At 33.7% G+C, this 24506-nt stretch overlaps 1 non-coding gene across 1 annotated transcript; it reads right to left on the reverse strand.

The window, feature by feature from the left end:
• Positions 1-23935: 23935 nt before the first annotated feature.
• LOC112296478 (small nucleolar RNA MBII-202) lies at positions 23936-24019 on the reverse strand. Its single transcript, XR_002973920.2, has one exon. It is a non-coding gene; the product is annotated as a small nucleolar RNA MBII-202 (small nucleolar RNA).
• Positions 24020-24506: the final 487 nt, after the last annotated feature.

Consider the following 24506-nt stretch of genomic DNA (forward strand, 5'->3'; position numbering starts at 1 on the left):
AACCACTATATTGTTGTCTGTATCTATGAGTTTGTTTTATTTTGGTTGTTGCCTTTGGTTTTATATCCCACATATGAGTATAAATATATGGTTCTTGTCTTTTTCCCTCTGGCTTCTTTTGCTTAACGTGATACTCTCAAGATCCTTCTGTGTTGTCACAAGTGGCAACATTTCATCTTTTTATGGCTGAGAGGTGCTGTGTTGTATATATGCACCACATATTTTATCCAATAATCAGACAAGGGAAATTAAAGTTGTTTCAGGTTTGGGGCTGTTGTGAATAATGCTGATTGTATTTTAATTTTAGACATTCTGGTGAGTCCATAATCTTAATTCAGTATGAGTTTTTTAGAATATTTTTAATAAAATATTTCAAACATTTAGAAAATTGGAAAGAACTATACATTTAATTCTCTTATAGCCATTACATAGATCTACAATTAATATTTCACAGTCATTTTCTTCAAAAGGTATCTATCCACCAATAAACCCCTATAACCATCCATAAACCATTCTTAATTTTTTTAATGTGATTCAAAGTAAGTTACAGACATCATCTTACAACCCCTAAACACTTTGGTAAACTGGAGTTTGCTATTTGTTTATTCCTTTTAGGAGAGAAAAGTAAAAATAAGTCAAATCTATACCTTAAGTGTATCAATGGATGAATTCTGACCAATTTAGGTGTTAGTTAAAATCCTATAAAGATATAGAAGAGTACAATCATTCCAGAAAGTTCCCTCACAGTCCTTTCCAATAAGTTCAAGTCCTACACCATCCCACAAGAATCAACAATTGGTTTGCCTACTGTGGAATTTTCAATGAATGGAATCATATTCAGAATTTTTTGTGTATAACTTCTTTGCTCCAACAAAGTATCCACTAAAGCTTTACAGATGTATAATTGATACAAAGAAGTTGCACATAGTAAAGCATTAAACTTGGTAAGTTTTGGCATATTCTAGTACATATTTGCAATTGCTCCCTCTTTCCTCTCCCAAATTCCCATATCCAGGCAACAACCAAATTTAATGAAAATGGAATCATACAGCCTGAACTATTTTTTACTCTGGCTGCTTTTACTTATCATTATTATTTTGAGATTCATTCATGTTTGTATCATTGTTAGATTTATTTATATGTATTGATGATGGACATTCCATACATATGCAAAAATATATGTGTTCATTCACCATTGATGGACATTTGAGTTGCTTCCAGTTTTATTTATTATAAACGAAGCTGCTATGAACATTTTTGTATAAGGTATTATACAAACATACTTTCATTTTTTATGTATCCATATCTGCATGTGGAATAGTTGAGTCCTATGACAGATGTAGATTTAAATAAGGGCATAAAATATATCTTTCAAAAGGGTCATGCAATTTTAATTCTAACTAGCCGCGTATGAGACTAGTTGTTCCACAACCTCACCCAACTTTGGTATAGTCGCTCTTTAATTTTGGTCATATGTATACTGCTCGGTAATTGCAGCTTTATTTTAGTTTTCTAATGATTATTCATGATCACCATGTTTCCAGGTGCTTATCTGCCATTTGATAGCATCCTTTTTTACTAGTTTTTTTTTTAATTATGACTGACAAGTAAAAAGTTGTACACAGTTATGTACACACTCGGGAAGTTTGACGGTAAGTAGGCACCATGAAAACATGGCCATCATAAAGGTCATGAACATATTCGTGACCTCCCCAAGTTCTCTCCCATCATCATCATCATCATCATCATCATCGTTATGTGTGTGGTAAGAACACAACACAAGATTTACCTTCTTAGAAGGTTAAGTGTACAATACAGTACTGTTAGCTATAACTACTATTCTGTATAGCAGATGCCCAGAACTTTTTTATTTTCTATAACTAAAAGTTTGTACCCTTTATCATGTTTCCCTTTTCTCTTCCTCCACCCCCTGGTAACACTCTGCTTCTGTGGACTTGACTATTTTAGATCCCATATGTAAGTGAGACATGCAGTTTTGTCTGTGTTTGGCTTACCTTACTTAGCAGAATGCTTTCTAGAGCTACTCATGTTGTCACAAAGAGCAGAATGTCCATTTTTAAGCCTGAATGGTATTCTCTTGTATGTACATATCACACTTACTTTATGTTTAAATTATTTGTCCATTTTTAAAATGTTTTTGTTTTTCTATGTTTTTATATTTTTATTAATATTTGAAATATACTTCAAATATTCTAGAAACCCCTTTTTTATCACAACTTACAATATTGTACCTCAGTTTGTGTATCCTCAATCTACTTGTCTATTTTTGATGCCAATAACACACTTTATTACTCTAGTTTTATAACAAATATACAGTATAAGTCCAAAGCATTTCTTCTTCATTTGTGATACGAGTTACCTGTTCTGATTTTTTAAAATATTAATGAAAATTTCAGATCAGTGTCTCAGTTTCCAAAAACACAGGTAGAACTTGAATTGGGATTGAACTGAGTTTATGTAACTATTCTGGACAATTGATAAGTGAATATATTGATCTTTCAGGCACTGTAACAAGACATTTCTCCACTTATTTAGGTCTTCTTTAAAGTCTCTTAAGATTTTTCTATAGTTTTCAGCATATAGATCTTAGACAGTTTTTTCAGACTTTTCCTAAATACTATATATTTTGAAGCAAATATAAATTATTAGTTTTTTAAAAATTTCAGCCTCCTGTTGTTCAGTGCTTATACATAAATATACAACTTATTTATACATATAAATGTTAAACCTTAGAACTTTGTTAAATTCATTAAATGAGTCTTGCTCATTTTGTCTCTGTTCCAGTGGATTTTATATACAGATAAATTTGCAATATTAAGTATAGTTTTATTCATTTATTTTTCACTCATGATCATTTTTTTCTTTCTGCTTTATTGAAATGGTTAGAACCTCTCATATAAACAGAAAAGAAATATTAGTAGTAGATATCCATGCCTTGTTTCTGTTCTTTGATAGAAAATATTTAGCTTTCATCTTAAATATAATTCTAACAATTGATTTTCATAAGCTGAGGAAATTTATTTCTATTCCAAGTTTGTTGAGATTTTTTAAAATTGGGAATACATATAAGATCAACAATATATACAGAGATGATCATTTGAACATTCTTTTTTAGTCTGATAATGTGGTGACTTACAGAAAATTATTTTTCTGTAACCTTACCTCTGCAACGAACCTCGCCTTCATGGGATATTACCCCTTAGTGAAAATATATACTGCTGCTTTGGTAGTTACGTTGTACAAATTCATTGTGAACACTGACTTAGCAGATGCTAAACCATTGCTAATGGCTTGAACCATTAGCAGATACTAAACCATTGCCAAACCATTGCTAGAGAAACTGCAGTTAGGTTCCGGTGAGCCTCTGTTCACAATATATACAGTAACCCACCAATACACGAGGTGTATCCAGAAAAAAGTCCAGCCAATGTTAATATAATGAGAATAGTTTGCATGGCATCGATGTAACCTGACAGCCAAGGAGAGTGGACTGGAATGCACATGCATGAACAATAACAACTTCATTCTACTAGTCAGTGGGGAGCAGGAGAAGCTGTCGAGTGAGCATGTGCACTGTGTGGCTGTCACATTCAAAATGACTGAGCGAGCAGAGTGGTGAATCTGCATCAAATTTTCATTTATGCTTGAAGGTTCCACTGTTCAGATGAGTCAGAAGGCTTTCAGGGATGATGCAGTGAGTGCAGTGCAAATAAAAGTGTGGCACAAATGCCTCAAAGGTGGTCAAGAATCTGTCAAAAGTGATCCACGTTCTGGAAGGCCTGCACCAGGCAGAACACGTGAGAATGTTGAACGTGTACGGGCTGCAATCAACAAAGATCAGTGACTGGCAGTGTGAGAACTAGAAGCTGATCTGGGCACTCAAAAACTACTGTGTCCGAGATTTTAATGTAACAGCTAAGTATGAAACGTATGGTGACAGCCGATAACAATTCCAACAAAGGATTTAGCAGAATGTTTTGAATTGGGGAAAAGATGTTGGAAGAACTGTGTAAGGTCCCAAGATGCTTATTTTGAAGGGAACTAAAGAGTTGTTGTTCTATGCACAAAGTTTCTTGTATCTTCTTCAATATATGTCTCCATTTTTCCTATTACATGGCAGGATAGTTTCTAAACAGACCTTGTATAACCTTAATTAGTGTTTGTTTAAAAACACCTTGTTTAATATATATTGTTGATAATTAACATTGAACTCATAACCAACAGCATCAGAACACACACCTTAATTGAAACTCATCTAATACATGTACCTCCTAACTTTCTTCTTGTAATGGGCAACCCAAAACAGTACTTCAGTACTACCCTCAAGGATTTTAAGCAGCAAAATCACCAAACACTTTTTAAATGTAGCAGTAAGTAGACCAAGTATAAGACACATTTTTACAGTATAAGAGCTTAAATAAAAAGACAGAGCGTATCCTTATTCAATCTCAGTAATGTGTCGGTGACTGAAAAGGTTTCTCACTCTGTGCATGTCCGCCAGTTCCTGTGGGAATGCTACAAATGGCAATTTTGAGCTTACAAATAAATTTTAGCCAATAGACGAATTAGTCAATATAAATTCCATGAATAATGAGGATCAAGTGTATATTTTTTTCTTTAATTGCATGTTATTTGCTACTTTTTAAAAAGAATTATCTGTGATCTTTAGATACGATTGTAATGTAATTTTTAAATGTAATTGTTCTTAACTATGTAGCAGAGTAATAGTGACATCATAAGAGGATAGAAACGTGCCCTCTTCCTCGGTTTGTGAAGTGTGTGTGTACCGTTTGTATTATTTCATTTTTAAATGGGTGGTGCAAAGCCACAGTAAAGCTGCGGGCCCCTGCAGGATTTTTATTGTTTTGTATGAAGGTTTTTAACAACATACTTAATTTCTCTAATAAATAGTGGCCTATTCATGTTATCTACTTCCTTTTGAATGAGCTGTCACAGTTTACATATTTTAAAATACTGCCATTTCATAAACTTGCTTAATTTATAAATTTATAAAACATAATATTTTTCTCAGCCTTTTCCTATCTGTAGAAGCTATAATAATGGAAACTCATCTGGCACCGGCAATTTGTATTGTATCTTCTTTTTTTTTCCTTCTCAGTCCAGCTACAAGTTTATGGATTTTGTTGTTCTCAAATTACAGGCTTTATTTTTCAAATTGACTTTTTCATTATTTCTATTTTCTATCTTACTGATTGTCACTCTTTTAATTCCTAATTTTTTCTGGTGATTTGGGGTTTCTTTTCTCCTTCTCCCCCCTTCTTATGCTGGGAACTGAGGTTGTCTGAGAGCTTTCTTCTGTTCTAACGTAAGCAATGCTGCACATCCCCTCTAACCACTGTTTTAATGATTTCCCGTGAGTTTTGGTATGTTATGTTTTCATTTTAATTCACTTCAGGTCCTCTCTAATTTTCTTTTTAAATTTATAATTAGAACCATAGTATTCACAGGCTGGTTGTATCCAGCCACACTCAATTTATATGTTAAAACCCTTACCCCAGCCCCCAGAACCTCAGAATGTAGTGACTACATTTAGAGATAGAGACATTAGGAGCATTTACAGTTAAATGAGATTATATGTGTGGGTCCCATTACAATCTGGTGGGTGTCCTTATAAGAAGAGAAAATGTGTACACAAAAAAGACACCAGGGGTTTGTGTGCACAGAGAAAAGGCCATGTCAGGACACAGTGAATTGGTGGCCGTCAGCAAGCCCCAGAGACCGTCCTCTGAAGCAACCAAACCTGCCAACACTTTATTCTTTCATTTTATTTAAGCTGTCCAATTTCTGATACTTTGTTAGGGGAGCCCTAGCCAATACACAAAGGTTATTTAGAAATGTATTATTGAGTTTCCAAATTTTTTGGAATTTTTTAACTACCTTTTTGTTATTGATTTTTCACTGAAGTCCTTTGGGGTCAGAGAGCATATTTTGTGTGACTGGAGTCCGTTTAGCATTATGAGAAGAGTTTCACTCCCCAGCACGTCACGGAGTCACGACAGCAGTTTCATCGTCCAGTGTGGAGGAGAACAGAGTATGTATTCATGTTTTATGGGGAGTGTTTTATACGTTTCATTTAAGTCCAGTCTGTTAATAGCGTTGTTTAGTCTCCCATGTAGATGTTAAATCTCTACGTACTTGTTCTTTTTGTTTGAGACAGAAATGCTGAAATCTCCTACTACAACTATGCATTTGTCTGTGTCTTCATAGAGCTCCTTTATTGTTGGGGGGCTTTAACGCAGCCCCCCAGGTCTGCCATGGATGAAGCCGTGGCGATGGTGGCTCGAAGCCTCTGGTCCGTGCAGGTCCTGAAAATCCTCAGGTCCCTGTTCGGGTGCCAGATGTCGGGGGGCTTTAAGGCAGCCCCCCGGGTCCTCCACGGATGAAGAAAAAGACTACCAAGACATGATCTGCTTTGGGGAGGAAAGGTGGCCGCTTCTCTCAAGGGGAGAAGGGCCCTGAGCCTCTCTCTCCAGGGGCTTTTATTAGGTTCATTCGCATAGGAATACGGGTAAAGCTCATCAATCACTGTCAGCCAGTAAGGGTTAAACAATACATGATTTACAGAGAACTTTGAGGGCTTATTCTGAGTTACAGCCAATTAGTTAGAGGGCCATAAAACTTTAGGCGCCAGAGTCATCTCAGGTCTGGACCCTTATCTTTTAAGGTGAGGGTACAAATTAAGTAGGTTTCACAGGAATGTATGTATTTTCCTTAGGCCTGATTCCCCAGGGAACCTGCCCCTCCCAGCACAGGACTGCACTGCCCTCTGTCATTGTTTCAGGCTTAAGTCAGGCAAGGGAAGTAAGGCAGCCAAGAGATTAGGAGACTTCTTGCAGACAGAATGAGGACTCAGGCTATTTCAAAGCCGAGGGGTGAGGGTCCATCACCCACTTTTGCCATAGCCCCCCCAAGTCCTTCCCTGCAAGTTTATTCCTGGTAACCAGAGCCTGTCTTAGGTTGATCCTCCCTTGAGGATTCTTACCAGTCATTGGCTAACTGGCCAAGCTCAGGGCCAAACAGGGTGAAGTGGGCAGAGGTGGCACACCTGCCAGGGAGACAAGCTTTGTCTCCTTAGTGGCTTATGGTCCCAACTCTGATTCAGCCTTAACCATGGGGGGTAACAGCCTCTGAAACCAGGCAGGGAGGTTCCCAACACTTTATGTACTCCAGAACTCCGTTCTAGGTACAGAATACTTTAGGGTTATTACCTTCTCCTGATAATTTGCCCCCGTTTGTGATTTATTATAGGTAATTGACTTTGCATATAAAACAGCTTATCTATACAACTATTACTTTGGGATCTGCTGTGGGGAATAGAATTCTCAGAGTTTTGTGGTTTGCTACACTGCCATGGATCAAATTTAGCCAAGGAAAACAACAAAATTTCATCAAGTCCAAAGTGTAGATAATGTACTGTCACTTTATCATAACAAAGTAACCACTTTAACCACGGTAATATTTTTTTTTACTAAACTCTACCTCATATGGTATTAATATAGTCTCCTGTTTCCTTTAGTTTGATGTTACCATAGTACACCTGTTTCATTTTGTTTACTTTTGTGACATTTATGGCTTTGTCATGTAAAACAATTTCCCTGTAGCAGCATATAGTTGAATTTTGCTTTTTAAATCTAATCTTAAAATCTCTGCCTCTTTATTATATTTATATTACATGCATTAAATGTGATATTTGATAATAGGAGTTTTAAATCAAGTTTCTGTTCATTTTTATTTTTCCAACTATTATTTGTTCCCTTTTTTCTGACTACTTTTGAAAACGTTGACTTCATTTATCTCCTGCCTGTCGGGGATCACTTCTTCCCTCCCTCTGTTCACTGCATGGGAAATGGTTGTTTTCTCAGTCTCATCTATTTTTTAGTTGTTTCCATTGAAACAACTAAATAGGGACAACTACATATTCAGTCCCTATTATTTTATCTTGTCAAGAGGTATATGTCTTCCTTGACAATGATTTAAAGTGGCTGTTATCAATATATTCAATGATTCCAATTGATAAATGACTACTATAAAAGAACAGATAGAAATCATAAGCTGAGAAATGAAAATTCTATAAAACAACCAAATTGGAAATGTAGACTTGAAAAATTCAATATCTAAATTTTAAAAATTAACTGAGTAGATTCTAAGCACTTTGGACATGACTGAAGAGAGAATCTGCTAAATTGATTGTAAATCAATAGACATTAAGTAATCTAAAAGAGAGAAAAACAATGTTTGAAAACAAAACATATTTCCTTAGAGACCCAAGGTATTATATCTAACAGGCCTAAAATATATGTAATTGGAGCCTTAGAAGGAAACTAATGTATGGACTTCCTGTCACTGTCATGTTTGTTAGCTGCTTTTTTGGATACACTTTTGTGAAGTTCATATTTAGGTACCTTGGTTACTGGCTAGGTTGTCTCTGTTTACTTACTGATTTAGAAATCTTTATATTCACTGAATGCAGGCGTTGTGATGGTTATATGGGTTGGAAGGAGCTTCTTCCACACTGTGGTTTTCTTTTTCACTCAATCTGTCTTAAACTAATAAATCTCTAACATTTCAATAGGTATAATTTATCTCTTTCTCCTTATACTCTACTGTTTTTTTGTTTTGTTTTGTTTTTTGCCTTGTAAGACTGTTTTTACTCCATTGCTTCCTTGAGAGTGTTTTTCTCCTCAAAATTTTATTTTATTGTTTTTACTTTTAGATATACCTTTCACCCAAATGTGTTTTGAGTACTATGAAATGTGTCATTTATTGAAAATATTGTTCTTCCCCCATTTTTGTATCATAAATCAAGTGACCTTGTACATATGCATCTATTACTGTGTCTCCTACTTTTCCCCATGGGCCTATTGCCTATCACTACACTAACATCACACTTTAAAATGAAGCCAAGTTTAAAATAAGTCTTGGTGTGTGGTAGGGTAAGTCCTTTCGTTTTGCTCACATATTTTCAAGGTGTTGCTATTTTTAGCAATCTATATTTCTATGTAAACTTTGAATTGGAGATAGAAATTTTCACAATACAGATTCCTTGGAATTTAAATTGAGTTTACACTAAATCTTTAGATATATTTGGATATAGTTACTACCTTTATAGAATACTGAAAATTCTCGTTTCACTCTGCAACATGGTGCATCACTTTTAAATGTGTTTGCAGTTAAATACTACCATTACCAACAGAATAAAATAAAGTATGAGCTAAATTAAGAATGAAAATATAATTAATTTTATGAATTTGTGGGTTAACAAATATTCTCATTTTTCAGTTTATAGTATGTCATCACCTATATTGTTTTTGTTATGATAATTTTATGATAACTTTTTCTTGGACAAAACACTAGTTAAATATTTAGAATTCTGATTCCTCCATAATATACACATCATACATTTTATTCATGTTTCTCCCTTTCTTATATAAATACTACATACACATAAATAAAATAATTTTGAGGCAAATAATAAAAAAATAGTGTGCTCTCTTAGCATGTACTTACGTTTTTTTCTTTTATCTCTAAAGTTCTTATTTTAATTTAGTTTATCTGATATGTTCTCTTTACATTAAATGCAATACTTTAATTGTTCCCATAATTGTTTCTGAAATCCTACAATTTACATTTCATTTGGCGGCAGGGGGGATATAATAAAGAGTTTTGTGGGATTGCAGGAAAAGTAGCAAATCATATTTTTACATTTAATATTCAATCCAATTTTCATTTTCCTATTCCCATATAGTGCTCTGATGTTGCACAGATATTTCTACCTGAATTGGTCTCAAAGGAATAAATTATTCTAGATAACTTGTCTGAGACTAAACGAACTGGCCCCCCATGCCTTCTTTGGTATTTCCACACGTTAACATACAGACTCAGGTCGTCTCCACATTAGAAAAGCCTTACTAATTGTTAATATATATTGTGTTAAAAATTGATGGACTGATTGTGAAAGCATGTGTTCTTTTTTTTCCCCTTTTATTTCTTTTCATTCAGAAAGTTTGAACTATTATTTTGGTAAAGAAAAAAGGTTGGATCTTTTTTGTAAAATCACAGAATGGCTCTGAAATGATCTGGTACATTTTTTCAATGGCTTAAATTAAAATCCATCACACTCTCCTTCCACATGTTTTCTCTACACCACTAACAAGATGAAAACTTGGCATCCATATACAATGAAAATTATTAATTATAATAATAGCTAACATTAAGAAAATACCTGCTACATGCCTGGTACAGGTCTAAACACTTAGTATGTATTAATTTACTTAATTCTTACAGAAACCCCATTTTGACAGCAGTTGTGTTATCAGATTATCAGTTTTATTTCACAGGTGAGGAAATGGAGACAAGCAGTGTGAATGTAATTTCCCCAAGGTCACACAGTTTGAAAACGACAGAGGCATGACTCAAGCCCACTCTTACTCTCTGTTTTCTACTGGTTTTCTGAAGTTTTTAATTATATTAATGGTGACCCAAATCCTGTTGTTATATTGAAAGGTGAATGACGACATGCCATGTTGGAAACTGGCAGCGACTTTACTATTACATGTTGTACCGTACTGAGATACTGAACATGTTGTACCGTACTGAGATACTGAACATGTTGTACCGTACTGAGATACTGAACATGTTGTACCGTACTGAGATACTGAACATGTTGTACCGTACTGAGATACCGAACATGTTGTACTGTACTGAGATACCGAACATGTTGTGGATTTCTTACTGTGGGAGAAAGACAAGTTTGTGTTGTGTATTTCTACTGTATACCTTCAGTTTCCAGAGAGATTATCTTAACTAAGAATTGTTTTTAGCAGGTGTACACTGATCAGCCCGGTAAAGAAGAAAGTTAACTAGCTACTTGAGCGATATTTTTGGTGCCCCCTCATGCTACTCAATGACACCATAGTAATTTTTAAAGAATATGATGCTATAAAATTAAATTCTCTACTCCATATTTATAATAAAAACTGATAGTTTCAGATTTGTCCTCAAGTCACCACAAAAAAGGTGGTTGAGTAGTGAAAATGGGCTATTTTATATAACAATTTATAATGAGAAAACACATTCATCAGATTGAATTGTTTTTGCTCCTAAATTATTAAAATAGCTCTGTTTATACAGCCGGAGCTTCATTTATCCATTGCCTTCATACTTGGTAATTGAGTTCAAGATGTCTGTTTTTCAAGCTATACCAAATGTCTAATTTAGTACTTTATGATAAATGGCAAAGCACTTATATACAATATTATTTATAACTATTGCTATATTACTTCTAAAATTTTAATTTGTTTTTAAAAGATTTTATTTATTTATTTTTAGAGAGAGGGGAAAGGAGGGAGAGAGGGAAACATCACAGGGTGGTTGCCTCTCAAGCACCCCCTACTGGGGATCTGGCCTGCAACCCAGGCATGAGCCCTGACTGGGAATCAAACTGGTGACCCTTTGCTTCTCAGTCCAGCACTCAGTCCACTGAGCCACACCAGACAGGGCTCTAAAATTGTATTTACATAAGACAGTCAATACAAAGAGAGACACTAAATTGACATTGATCAGGCAGCATGCTCCTGAGGAAACAGCTCTGAACTACAGTACATGAGCTTTTGATTCCAGCCATAGCTTTGTAAACTTCTCTCTATGTAGATGTGAGGAGCATAACTTAAACTCTGATCTTCCACCTCCCTGTTTAATAAAAGACCTCAGACAAATACTTTCTATAGTCACTTAAAAATCTAAGCTATTATGATTTAATATTCTAAATTTCCACAGGGTTATTCATCCATATCTTGTTTTTAGAGCTCAAAAATGAATTTCCTTAAACCCATGCTAAAACAAGAATAACTGAACATTGTTTATGTCTATGTAAAATTTTAAGCTGCAACTGAATTGCCCATTAATGTCTGAAACAAACGCATCATCTTCCCATTTAACTGAAATCCCACTATCAATGATTCTATCTATAATTTGTTGCCATTATTATAATCTCTATTATGTAAAACCTGAGAAGTATTCTCACTTTTGAGTTGTTTACCAAGTCCTGTCGGTTCTTTATTCCATACCAATAGGTATCTTTCCCCTGCCAGTTCTTTCTGTCAATGGCCATATCTGCTCATGCTTCAAAATACTGTACTATGTTGCATAGATTCTGTCTCTATTGCTCTAACAAACTACTTTGTAGAATGTGCCTAGCTAAATAAAACTTTTGTAAATTTATTAGTTTGATAAAATCTAATGTCTCACATTTCATTTTTCCTTCCTCAGCTTCCCTTCTTAGATATTTTATAACATTGAATAAAGTACACAAAATAGTATTTTTATTTTTAATATATTAAAGGAATGTAGATATTTAGGATATTTCAATAATAAGAAAATATTCACACAAATGTACATTTTACATTAATTTATGATGCAAATTGCAACATTTTATTAATGTGTCACCCGTGGAAATGACCATAACCCTTCTGCATGAACATTTAAGATGTTGCTCCAGGGTCACTTTCAGAATGATTAACTCAGTGGGTTTTTAAAATCTACAAACTTTATAAAATCCACTCTACACAGGAAGTGGAGAGCTTTTAAAATAAAAGGACAATTAATATAAATGATTATTTTATTCCAAAAAAACTTGGCGGCTATTTTAACTTAAAAACTCATATTAATAATGTATGCTGAATTATAACTATTTTTTCAACAGATGTAAATTAATTTAACATAAAAGTTATGCTGAAATATCAAAAAGAAGCATTTATTTCCTCAATGATGCCCTAGTGCTTCAGGTTCTGGTGTTTATAGGGATGAATAATTTTAATGTTTCATTTGTAACTGGTGGGGATTTTAAAGATAAATATATGTGACCAAATTATGTACATTATAAAGAATTATATATTTTGTAATTATTTTTCACTTCTAAGAACAGATCACAGTAACTAACCAACATGTTAACCAAACAAAATAATTATATAAAACACCCTAAATATCTATTCTTGTTCACAATTTTAAATTAGTAGCTTTGTATTTTTGATTAAGTATAAACAAGTATTTATTGAGAGCTTTCTATATTCAAGACAATATGTTTAAAAGTTGATGTGTTATGAAGATCTGACACAAATGTATTGTACTCTTGCAAACATTATTTAAAATTGAAACCCTATGCCCATCTCAGCACTTCTAATTTTTTCTATAAACATTGAGAACAGAACTTATTATTCTTAGTGATTTTTACAAAGATATGTATCTTCTAATATATTTCTTTAAACTATCTTCTCATTTTTAATAATTTTATAGAAGGCTTATATGTATATTATGTTTATATCCTACATAGTTTAGCTATTTTTATTATAGTTAAGTGTTTATTTAGGATTTGGTATAAGCTTACTAGGTCATATTTGAAACCATACAGGAATACTCATTATGTACTTGTCCACTTAATTACATTAAACTTTCAAAGCTTCTCATAGTGTTTAGCTCATAAAAGCTTTTGAATATTCCAGTTTTGATTCCACCATCACAAAAAAATAAAAATAAAAAATACTCTCACGGTCATAGTGCATTCAGCCTTTGTGAGCAGGTGGTCTTAATTGTTGCGTAAACTTATTTTGACAGAAACATTTTCCTTCTTGCTTTGCCCCCTTCATGGAAAGAAGGCAGATTTACAAAGCAGATATAGATTAGTGAATAAATAAAATTGCATTGCATGCAGGACCTTTTATGTAACAAACCTTGAACTTTTATACAGTGACAAAGGATAGAAAATATAATGAACCAGAGCAAAATAACAGCTTTCTATTTAACTATAGAATATGTGGAATATATGTGAGTTTGTCAGGATATGCCTTGTCCCAGCCTTAGAAAATTTGAAGGATTTTTCCCATTCTTTAATTTCCCAGGTGTAAGTTTCAAGGTTTAACAAGCACAAAGCAATGAAATGTGCCACAACAGTTACAAGTTATTTGCCATACAATTATTTTTTGGAGAAAAGCAATAAATGTTGGTCCCACAGTCCTTCAGTTTCTGTTGCTTAAGAATTTCTCAGCATTTTATAGGCCCAAAGAGTCTGATTTAATTTTTATTTCTCAGTCATTTGCATTGATACAGCGATTTTGTATTCAGAGAATACACACACGCAATGGTTTCATTATACAATTAAACTAACATTTATTTAGGAAAATAATGTGTTTTTTTTCATTTGAGTTAAGTACTTCAGTGGGTAAATACATCTATCTTTTCAAAAAAATATTATTGGTGACATTTCCTGAAAACTTTGCCAATCAAAAAACAAAGTCATCTTTTCTCTCAAATTTATCCCGCTACAAGATTCTAGGGTTGCAGTTCGTTCTCCTCAGACTTTTAGACACATTTGTGTACTCTTCCTTACCTTTCAATATTGTAGTGAGAAGTCTGTTACCATCTATTACTCAGTTCTCCTAGGTAAAAAAAAAAAAAAAAAAGTTCTCTTTCTCTTGAAGTTGTATATATAGCACAAAAATTCTTACTAACAGATATAAAATTTTAAATATTTCCCATGACAAACTAAGGTCTTTAAAAGAATCCTTTGAGAGCTATCTTTAAATATAAATTTATTCCAATTTAAAATTCAGACTAATATTTTGTTCTTTCTGCTGGTATTATTTTAGCAAAAAACACAACTACTTATATATTTGCTCCTATCCCTATATTTCTATTAATGTATTAAATATGATTTTATGCATCATAATTACTATAGTAATAAATTCAAGAGAACTAATGAAACTAAAATAAAATTAGGAAATAAAATATGAATTGATCACTTAATCTTCAACAATTTAGAATATAATTTTGGATGATAAGGTGGGTGCTCCTTTTCCTTTAATTAATGCTCATTTAATGCCAGGCTTTACATTCCACGAAGCATAGGTGAGATTTTGAGGTTATATTATTTTGGACACAAGTGAAGCATAATAGAGATTTGTTGGAAGGGCAACAAATATAAATTAAGAAAACATGCATTTTTGTGGATGAAACAATATGTTGACTATTTGTTTTATTACTTATTATATTTTATATGTTTTCAGCAATATAAATTCTATTGCTTACCTTAGTTAAGAAAAAAAGAAATATTATAATTATCTCATAGCCTTTTGTTAAGTTCACCTACAGACCAACAACCTTCTTAAAAATACACTCTGGTTGGATGTGTTAGTGTGATTGCAATGTATATAGAGATTTAGAAAAACAGTTCAAAATTCAGGCAACTCACTCATCCGAATTTACTCTTTATCACATATTTTTAATAACATTGTGTGGGGTTTGGGTGATGACTGAAATACCTCTGCCTATAATGATTTCATGGCCTACATTTTGACAAGGTAATGGATAAAATTTTAAGTGAAATTATTCTCAATTTCAAACTCATACATATACATAGTAAATTTTTATATTTTTCTAACATAGCATCTACATTAATAAGTGCATTTCTATAAAGTATTTTATTTAAAAGTCAATTTAAAGGTAATAAATTTACAATTGTTAGCCTGAAGCATAATTTAAAAATATATGCCTATTTTACAATATTAACTCTCAGTTGAGATTATAATGGATAGAAGTAACTTAATATCATAGCTCTTATTGTCTAACTAGATCCTATATACCCTTTATTAGGAAATGTTAAGTATTTGCAAACTGCAAGAGTCTAAATATGAGACTAGACCTGAAGGACTTTGGGACTCTCCACTGCTATCGTCCAGACTGCAGTGACAGGAGCTTGGATGCGACCCCCTGCCGGAAGGCAAAACGGGGCCAATTGGCACATGTATAATATGGGCATTTGAAAGTTCATTAGGAAGGAGCTGGTGAGCAGCGGCGATTTTCCCTGATAAAAATCTCTTGATCTTTTCGGAGGGAATGTCCTTTAATTGTATCTAGGAGGTCAGATGGATCACAAACCACCATAGTATATCGTCTCTATACAATCTTACTACTGTTTAAGTGCAGCATTTTCATTACATCTAATTCAGTTAATTACACTTTACCTTCCTAAATTCTCAGGGCAGTTTTCACTGGATGCGACATTTAATTGCCTTGCTCCAAAGAGGCATTATTGTGAGCTGTTAAACTACTACTGTTCCCAGTTTCAGAATGGTTGCTCTCATTCTTGCTTTGGGTAGAGTACTGGGTCAGTGTCTTTGAATCCACTTAAGGGAAGAGAATATATGTATTCAGTTCAATTTAATGCATCAGTTATGATGTACGCTAATGTGTCAATTTTAATGTGTCAATTATGATGTATACTAATCCTTAAAATGTTCTATTATCATGTTTTATCTATTAAGGTGATTAAATTCCAGTTCTCTGTGTGTATATGTGTACGTATATATTCAAATAACTGCAATAAATGAGCAAAGAATTATATTAAAATGAGAGTGTATTAATAGATTACGATGTTGAAATTAAGTGTATTGTGTAACAATGGTAATCTGACAGATATATTTTATTACATGGCAATGACCATTAAGTATTAATTGGTCACACTTCATGTTGTATGTTGATTATTTCATTTTCACATAAAAATTAGAAGCAACTCATTTTGAAAGTCAGGTGTAAAGGAAAAAGTCAAACTATGCCCCCCAAAATGTCAGTTCCAAGGTTGCTTGTAAAACGCCCTTGCCGATGTAGATAAATGGTCTTCCCCGCCCCTTCATCAGGTAGTGTGTTGGAACATAGGGGCGGGGAGCGGCTAACTGTTGGGAGTCTTGCCCGCAAACTTATACTCTGCCTCCTTTTCCAAGGCTCCCAGCCATTCCAGAGAGTTACATCAGCCACTGTTCCTCTTACCGCCACTGACTAGGCACTATTTTCTTGGTGCTCAGGACACAAGCTGCCACAAACACAGTGCAAAGAAGATGACAACGTCAGCAATCAAGGAGTAGGTGGTATTTTGTTTGAGACCCAAGTAGCTGACCTATTGGGTATCCCAACTCTAAATGCCATTTTGGATGTCAGTTCCCATAATAAGCCCAATAACCAATCATCTCTCCTGTCATTGCAGCTCTTCCTCCTCTCGTATTCTTGCTAATTAATTTTAAATTAATACGGAAACTTACCTCAGCATTTAGACAATTAGACATTTCTTTCCCTTCAACCTTATCTGCTACATATGTGAAATGTGACAGAAAACCTCTTTGGATCTTCCAAGTAAGAAATGATCATTGTTTTCTCTGACTCATTATTTAGTTATTTGGATGTTTCATTACACCGGGCAATCTTTCTCTTTTGATATCTGTGAATAAATTGTACATCTCTTTCTAGGTTATGAAGTTTCACAGGCCAAGTACTTCCTCACTTCCTTTATACAAATCATCAATGAATCATATTAATAAATAAATGATGCATACCTTTCTTAAATGTAGTTGAGATTATTTAACTGTATCCTTCATTCAAAACATGGGCAAAATTCTAAAGCTGATATCTGGCAATAGACTGATTTGTGAAATGTGTATAACCTTTCACAGGTTATAATTATTAGAATCATATATTTCTGGTAAAGAAGTTCACTCAAAGAGTATTATTTTATTAATGCTTTTGATGGGTAAGTAGAGCTAGGTTTATAGCCAAAATTAAATGATTTAAGTCAAAACCCAAACTGAGTTCTTTTCAAACCAAATCATTTTCTTGGGCACTCTACCATGAATTGTTCTCTTTCTTCCTCCTGTGTTAACTTAGGCTAGAGTTCCTGGGATGGAGATGGAGACTGTGATGCAAGAAGTATGCTGGAGAGTGCTTTCTGAAGAACAGGAAAGCCTTGGTGAAGAGAATAAGTTACCTTCAATTTATCCCAATAAAGGTCCCAGCGGATCCACAATCCTTCTTGAACTGGGCTATCTCTTTAGAGTTGTCCTAAATTAAAGGAAGGGGAGAGAGATTTTGTACTCGCAATTCAGTCATTCCAAAGACAGGTACAGCATTAAGGAAAGGAACTCTTTCATCAGCTGGAAGCAGGCCGTAACTTAGGAAGGACTCGGCAGCCAAACCTCTGGGCAGCTGAAGAGAACCTGAATTCCGAAGCAGTGACCTGGTAGCACACCGCAGCATCTACTGCATGTGTCCCTCACTACGCACATAAATCCTCCTACCTGCGCTTTCTCCTCTTCCACACTGTTGGGACCTTGCTTATCTCACATCCAGCAATTCGGCAGCGGGGAACAAGGCCCCCTCTCTGACCACTCAGCTCCCCCTTAAGCTGGAAATGACCTGCATGAAGATGGTAACAGGTAGGAAAACCCCTGTGTTTAACAACACCCTTGGTGAGTGGCGCAGGTTAAAACTAATAAATTACACTTCTTCTCTTACATAAAGAAGATTCTTCACAAACTAGAATTTCATTTATTTAAAAACTGTACTAATCATATTTTTCTTTAGATGTATAAGACATACACACTAAATTATAAGATACAGAACGAATCTTGAACCTGTACTCTTTTGCATTTCACGTGAAAAGAGAGCCTGGGTATTTGAAATGGGGTCTCGGGGAGAAGCGGTGAGGCTCAGGAAGGTAAGGGTCAGTGACTGTTGTGTGAGTGACCAAGCCAAAATACTGAAATAATAGAAGACTATTGGAGTGAAAATTACATTTCTGAAAGCCTAAACAGTTATTTATAATTATGTAATTAAAAATTTGGGTTTTAGCAAAGTGAAAATGAAGAGGAAAATTATTTATTTAAGTAGATAATGATGCCTAATATTAAGCTTGTTCAGACAGTATACACATTAAGCATTTCTAGATAAAAGCAGCAAACTAAAGAATACCACAGGTGATTATTTTTCATAAAATATCAGATAAAAATGTAGCCAGAAATACAAAGGTGCAAATTTAGTCTGTGGCCTCTATATATAAGTGTCCTAGTAACATTATTTCTTTAACTAAATATTGTTTTTAGTGGTGATTTATAACATATTTTAATTTGTTTCTTCAGTGGGGTGAGCTAAATCACTTCTTGAAAGAACTTTGCCTTGGGTTACCTGTGCTGTTTCTGTCCATTTTTTTTTCAAATTTGTTGTGTATGATTTTTTTCCAGCTAGGAGGCTAATTTAATACTGAATATTTTAACGTGGCAGTGAGCACAAATGTGTTATCGGTCCCTTAAGTAGACCAATCCTACCCTTCTGTGAATGTAGTCAAAGTTGTTTTTGCTTTGTGAGACATGGTGTTTTGCTTTCCTATTCTTTGATATCACATTGAACACCCAAGAGTAAATGTTTCGCCCCAACCATCTGGCTCTTACTGCCTAACAAATAACAAACACACTTTGTCTTTGATTCTCCGTTAAGGTCAGACATACAGAAGTACAGGCTGCTTGACTATGGTTGGTAGGGTAATAGTATTACGTGTAATAATTTATAGTTTTAATTTGAACATTTCACCTAAAATATCATATGATGTGCTTGAATGTGATATTGTTATACTACAGAATTACATAATTATGACTGTGTAATAAAATATTTTGTAGTAAAAATGGAGCATTATTTGTGCCAGACCCTGTATTTTTTAAATTATATATATATTGTAATTAATATGTCCTGTAGATTTTGTCCCAATAATGTAAATTGCAATAATAAGATACACTCAATGAGCTTACAGAAAGTCATTACTTATATTTATAGTCCTATATTGCATTAGCTCATGTTATAAAATGTATTCAACAATTTTGGAGATAAGGAATCTATTTTGCCTTATGTGCCTGTATGTATGTGTATAGTAGCAATAATTTACACTATTAAATTTCAAATACAGTATATCTAGATATGATTTCCAGTGTTAAAATCACTCAGTTATTTAACAAAAAATTCATTATTAGTTTTATGTTATTTTGATTATTTTTTTAATAATGTCATATAGCCTAGGTATCAGAAGATCTTTCCAGTATCTGAGAAAAACAAAATTTCATCAATATCTATACCCTAATTTTGTTCTCCCATCTTTTCTTATTGGACCAAATATTGTTCTCTAAAAATGTGTGTATTTATCTCTACATATTTTAACATAAACAAGGGTTTGTTGCAAACCCCAGAGGGGTCTGACCTGCAGCCATAAACCTATCTGCTCCGACACTAACTGTTGCCATTTAAGCTACCTCACCGTGGCTGTGCTCTGTGCCTTGGGGCAGGTCTCCGGCCCACTGAGTTGCGCCACAGTACCACTGTTCTTGACGGACACATCAGCTGCTCAGGCCTGCACTGCAAGGGCGTGTGAAGACCTCGAGGGGCAAAACTCTGCTCATTTGCTCCAATAACAACATTACAGCTATGATGGTTGAGACATCCTGAGGATCATGGAATGGGAATACTTCTTTCCCTATTCATTATGAAAGGGGGATACTCCTTTCCCAGGGTTAAGTTCACTGGTGGTTGTGTGGGTGATCGATGGACTATTTCAACAGTAAAGCTGGGCATCGAAATGTTGAATTAGTTACTTCAGTACACACATACAGACACAACTCTCTTTGCTAGTGTGAACATTCTGTCTCGTTTTGTTTTATTTTTTATTTTTTAATTCATTTATTTTTAGAGAGGGGGGAAAGGAGGAAGAAAGAGAGGGAAAGAAACATCAATGTATAGTTGCCTCTCAAGCACCCCCTACTGGGTACCTGACCAGCAACCCAAGCATGTGCTGTGACTGGGAATCAAATTCACAACCCTTTGGTTTGCAGGCCCACACTCAACCTACTGAGCCACACCAGCCAGGACAATTCTGGCTCGTTTTAGTAGATCAGATGCTCTGTGGTATACGAGATCATGATTCACTTCAGCTTCCAGGACTTATTGTGTCTACTCAGCATTCCTTGAAGATAAATTGTTTTTTCAGGGACTGTATCCTAACAGTTTGACTATTTGCTTTCAGATCTATTTCTCACTCTAATTTTACTCTGCTCTGTAATGGGACAGGGAGAGGGGCAAGCTGATACATGAAAGATAGTTTTCTCAAGTCCCTTTTTGAGCTGGCTTCCAGCCGAATTCATCCAATAAAAGGCATTGACAAGAGAATGTATAGCAATCAAATTTATTGTTCATTTTCATCTATTACTTCTTTTCATTACCATTTTATTACCAAAATGCAAAGTCTTGTAGAGCTACCCTAAATAGTTCAATCACTGCTTCTTTTTTGCTTGTTTTTTCATTTTTACATTTTTAAAATTTCATTACAGGTCATAATCTCTTGTGTACCTCAGGTATCATGGAAAGGAAAGTTATTCTCACTCTCCTCAGAGCCCAATTACCTGTTGCATATTCCATTAACAGCCTTAACTTCTTTGAGACAAAGAAACAAACATTGCACAGGAAGTTTATGTACCCATCACTCTCAGAGCATTCTGCTTGCAAAGACTATAAATCCCTTAGAGTCTGGCTCTTCTATTTGGAGCTTCTGGCAAAGGTTATCATCAAGGTGTGCTGTGACATACTTGTCTCTTTCTATTCCAAATTGGGAGGGGAAAGAGGTTCGCTCTGTATAACAAAAGTACAGTTTTGTTGTGTGACTTCTAGATGGAGAGGAGCCAGCACATATGTTTAGGTGGTGTTTCTGACGTTCACAGCAAGCGCCAGAGCTTTTCTTTCAAGGAACAGCTCCAAATACCACTAACCTGCTTATAGACTTTTATCCTCGCTTCGTAATAATACACAATATCAGTGTTACAATAGTGACTATTCCGTAAAACAGGAAAGGTGAATACATCTTATTAAGATTGTTTTCCTGCAGATCTGTCCTTTGGGGGAAGATACATGTGTAGAGAAAATATGATCATGTTAAAAGGTAAATTTTAAATAGATTATTATAAGGTAACAACATGTTTCTTTTTTAATAAAAATAAAAACTGTTAGGACAATACTTGGCTTTTAATTCCACTTCAGTGGAAATCTGATCACATACAAACCTGGCTTGTTGATTGAGTTGTTTCATTAACAATATGAAACAAGACAAGTGAAACACTTGGGGAAACAGTGAGATGTAGAAGCAAAGTGTGAATTCAAAGAGATGATTTGAAGGTTATATGGTAAAAGTTCAGTTTCTCCCACTAATTAGGGCTGTTGGGACTATTATAATGTTCAGCTTCTAGGTCAATTAAATTTAGTGGCTTATTTTTTAACCATATGAAACACTAAAAGTTAATAAAATTTTTAAATACAATTATTTTCCCTTGGAAATCTTTCACCATTTATTATTCCCTTTTTTCTTTTTTTTAAAATTTTGCATACAAAAAAGCATATGGTTAAAAATTAAAGTAACTTCAACTATTATATGTGCATATTTAAATTAACATTTTAAGAAGTTCCTTTAATACATTTTGATGTATCACTTAAATGCTAACTGTACTTTAATGATTAATATCTCTTTAAAATGCCTGCCATAAATTCTTTGAAAGTCAAAAGGTCTTCATTAAACAACAATAGGTTCTAAGAGAACCAAACCCAAAATTGTCTTACCTAATTAGTTTATATCCAGAGTAGATACGATAGCAGAATTACTTCACTGATTATGATTATTGAAAATTATTTTGATTACACTGCATTCATCAATATTATTTTTGTGGACATTGTACATTACCAATTTCCCAGTCACTCCATTTCTTTCATCTAACACTGTCATTGTATCAGGGAATGAGCATGCAGAAAAAGACATAAAAAAGCATAAATACATATGTTAACAAATTATGTTAAAGCAAACACCTACGTAAAAACTCCTGGTTTAAAATATAAATGTCAGAATTCCAAATTTTTCCCACAGTCCCTGCCAGATCTCAACACCATCCCCACGTGATGGAAGAAATCATGACTTGCCTTTTCGGTACTCACTTTCTTTAAGCATCTAAATATATATCCTTATACAATGTAACTTTGCTTCCCATACTTGAAGTTTCATAAAATGGAATCATACAGTATGTAGTTTTTGTGTCGATCTTCTATTCCGCAACACGTAGTCAAGTGTTTTGCACTTTTTTTCTGTTGAGTTGACTATCTAGAGATACATAATGACCTGTGATGCTTTATTAATTCTGTATGTAGGTTCATTGATGATTATATATATATTTATATATATATATATAACAAATTCATTTGCTCACTCTTTAATTTGTGTTTTACTTTATATTTTTATACACAGAAATTTGTATTGTATATCAATCATTTCTCAATATTTAGTGAATTTTATTTTATTTAAAAATCTTCACTTTTAAATATATAAGTTATATATAACATATAATAAATTATATGATTTTAAAATATATAATCAGTTTTGATTTAAAAAATATGTTCTGAGAAACATGTTTAAATGATTTTTATTGCTTTTATAAAGATAATCAATAGTCCCAGTATTATTTATTGAAAATATTATTTATGTTTCATTACTTCATAGTTCTACCATTTTAATACATTTTGTGGGCACTTATATTTAGGTCTGAATAGGAGTATTCCATTCATTTTTGTCACTCTCTTTTTCTTGATACCTAGAAGAAAATCTCCTTCTTTTTTGTATTTCCATATAAATATTTTTAAAAATTTATCAATTCCAAAATATATGGTTATCTGGAATTTATTTCAATCCCTAAACCTATTTAGGAAAAATTAAAACCTTTACAACATTCAGTCTTCCAATCCATGGGTTATAGTATCTCACTACACTGAAATTGTATTTAACTTCTTTCAATAAAGTTTTAGATTTATCTGCAAACTATATCCTATCGTGTATTACAATAGACATAGAAATTTCAGTCTTTATAATTTTGTAAATGAAATGTTAGAAGTTTGTTTCCCCCTAATTATTTGTTGATGATGTAAAAATATAATTGGGTTTTGTATGTTGATTTATTACCTGCAAATCTAATCGCACTTTCTTACCAATCCATCCAGTTTTTATGTATAGATCTTTTTTTTTCAGGCATCAGGTGGGAAAATGCCCAAGTGTACTTTCTGCACGGCAGTACGGCGATTCCGAAGAAGGTCGTCATTTGACAAATCTTCTTAGATTTACTATGTGTTAAGTCCCACCATCAGAGAATAAACGTAATTTCTTCATGGTATTTTGGAATAAATAACATTTCTCCTTGTTTACTGCAAATCCAAAACCTCTAGTATAATGTTGAGTTCTGAATTAAGATAATTTTAACATGCAATTTGCTTAATTTAACAATCAAAACATACAGCACACAATGTTTCTTGTAGGTTTTAGCAAGTTACATACTGGAAAGTTTAAGAAAGTTACTTTATATTCATTTTGAAGTCACACTAGATAGTAAATTTGTCTGCTACTTATTTTGTGCATCTCTTGCTGTGACTGAATGATGTTTCTCCTTAATTTTGCTAGACTAAGCTGGAGTAATAAAAGTACTCGGTCAGTATACATTTCCTTTTTTTATATATCAGGGTCTCATTTTGCTAATTACCTGTTTGTAAGTTTTACATTTATGTTCACAGAGAGGTTTTTTATTCCCTTT

Source organism: Desmodus rotundus, chromosome 4 (genome assembly GCF_022682495.2).
Source record: "Desmodus rotundus isolate HL8 chromosome 4, HLdesRot8A.1, whole genome shotgun sequence".
In the NCBI taxonomy this organism is placed as follows: domain Eukaryota; kingdom Metazoa; phylum Chordata; class Mammalia; order Chiroptera; family Phyllostomidae; genus Desmodus; species Desmodus rotundus.